This window comes from Alosa sapidissima, chromosome 7, assembly GCF_018492685.1.
Source record: "Alosa sapidissima isolate fAloSap1 chromosome 7, fAloSap1.pri, whole genome shotgun sequence".
NCBI classification, from domain to species: Eukaryota; Metazoa; Chordata; class Actinopteri; order Clupeiformes; family Clupeidae; genus Alosa; species Alosa sapidissima.
The window spans coordinates 13,732,031-13,734,530 of record NC_055963.1 but is presented as its reverse complement, the minus strand read 5'-3'; the positions used below and the strand labels follow the sequence as shown (position 1 = coordinate 13,734,530).

General features: G+C 44.6%; 1 protein-coding gene across 14 annotated transcripts in view; it reads left to right on the top strand.

The window, feature by feature from the left end:
• LOC121712976 (membrane-associated guanylate kinase, WW and PDZ domain-containing protein 1-like) overlaps window positions 1-2,500 on the top strand; it is a 137,845-nt gene that overhangs the window by 71,393 nt on the left and 63,952 nt on the right. The gene's annotated exons all lie outside the window — the stretch shown is intronic.

Below are 2,500 nucleotides of genomic sequence, written 5' to 3'. Positions count from 1 at the left end.
CTTCGGTTCTCAAATTGAACTACTTTACTTCATTGCAAAAAGTGATTGCAGAGTTTTGATTTTTTCAGCTGTTCTATAAGTATATGTCACATAGCAACAATCTAATTATCCACCGTACCTCACACAGAGAGGTGATTCCTGTACATCACTGAACAGTTACCCATAATTCAGCTGTGAGAATGACAGGCTCAACTGTGTGGAGTGACAGATCATTAAAGGAACTATATGATTTTTAGATGTGTCGCAAGCTGTATTTGGGTTGACTGTATGTTTGTTGTGTGTATGTGTGTGTGTGTGTCTGTGTGTGTGTGTGTGTGTGTGTGTGTGTGTGTGTGTGTGTGTGTGTGTGTGTGTGTGTGTGTGTGTGTGTATCAAGAAATCTAACACAGATATAGCTTCAGGTAATTGTAATGTACAGAAATATATTGGTGGTAACAAAAAGCTGTATCTTTTTTACAAGCTACTGTAAATGTGATGTATGTCACGCTGGACAACACAGTGACACTGATTGTTACTTGAAGACAGAATTACAGTTATTTATATAGAACAGGATGGATGTGAGATGTTTTCCAAATAATTAAAGACCATAAACGGCCCTTAGTTCTTTCCCTCATATGTAAACACACATCATTCCCATTTCATCTACATCTGCATTCTCATGCTTTTCTTTGAAAGTATGTTGAGAGCTTTTGAGTTGAAGCTGAAGAACCTATCGCCGCTTGTGCGCTTGTGAAATGCGCTTTGTGGAATAGGAACTAGTCCACAGTTGTGACTCTTTACAACATATGTACACATCTCAGTATGCAGCATCGCAGCATCGAAGACATGCTGCAATCAAGGAACGCATCTTTTATTTTTAGATTTTCTGTTTTTCTCACTCGCTCAACTGTGGGCATGTTGGTGTGAAATGGAACATGAACATGAACATGAAAAGCTCTCCTCCATCACCACCACCACCACCACCACCACCACCACCGCTACTACTGCTACTGCTGCTGCTGCTCCTCAGACACTCCAGAGAAACGGGCTCCCTGGAGACGCGCTGCTCCTCAGTGGGAGGCGTTTTTAGCTGCGCTGCATGGCACTGGTTCTTTTGGTGGTGGTCGTATTGGTGCTGCAGACTGCAGACAGTTGGATTCTAAACAGCAAATGCTGGTGGCACCACAGATCTGTACTGCGTTTCGGCTGAGAAAACAGTGGAGCTAATGGAGGGACCAGGGAGGTTCAAGCTCCTCAGTGACTCCACAAACAGCCTGAAAACAGTGCTCCTCCTCCTCCTCCCGCCAGTGTGTGTGTGTGTGTGTGTGTGTGTGTGTGTGTGTGTGTGTGTGTGTGGCCAAATGGGTTTGTGTCGTGAGTCATACGTCCAGTCCCCCTGCAGCCATGTATGAGTCGGTCAGGCCCATGGCTAGCACATGGGAAGCACGCAGCAATCCTCTGTGTGCACTATGAAGACCCAGGCTGCTTTGAATCACTTTGCACTTTTCCCATCGCAGCCTTTTCCATTTCCTTCTCTACAACTTTTACATCACACTTTCACATCCTCTCTCACAAGGAGAAATAATGCCTTGTCATGCTTTGTGGATTTATTTAATCTCTAAGTGTAGATGACATGCAGGCATATGGAAAAAAAAACTATGGAAAAGACTTAGAAACAAATGACTGCAATATATATATATATATCCCAGTATTCTTTAATGGTACTAAACCTTTAAAGTGGCTCATTAAACTTATCTAACCTTAACCCTAAGCCTAATCCTGGTGATCTGCCCAATGCACCAGTTCACGGGCCGTCATTGTTTCACAAGATCAGCATGTCAGCTTTGTGCGGATGACAACAGACGACTGGCTGTGTGCTTTTCTCCTTTTCTCGCTGTACACGTGAGCGGGTTCCTCCTTTGGGAGGGTAGTTGAGCACGAGAGAGAGAGAGAGAGAGAGAGAGAGAGAGAGAGAGAGAGAGAGAGAGAGAGAGAGAGAGTCTGTAGTGCCAAACACTGTCTCCTCATCATGTCTGTCAGGTCGGTGCTGCTGAGTTTGCACAGCTTGTCTGTGTAGGAGGAAGGTGACGCCATCGATCCCATCGCCGTGGCGCGCTCGAGATGAATTCAGCTTTATCCCAAGTTTTTTTTTTTTTTTTTTGCGTTTCTTTGCCTGCTGTGGTAGCGTCCGGATTGTCTTTGCACATCTTCTGGGCTTGAGTGAATGTTAAAGAGATGCATGCATCACTTAATGTCTGACTTGTTCACTTCATGCACATTCACAGATGCTCTGAGTGGCTCGTGGTTATAGGGTTCATGTTATAGTGGTGAGGCTTTTTGTAGATTTCTCCTCGGCATTTAACATCATCCAACCCCACCTACTGATTGAGAAACTACTGAACAACTTTAGACTTGACCCAAGCCTGACTGGTTGGTTACTTGATTTCCTCACGCAGAGAGTTCAGAGAGTGAGGGTAAATAAAGTGCTGTCCAGTGGCCTAACATCATCCACAGGCTCACC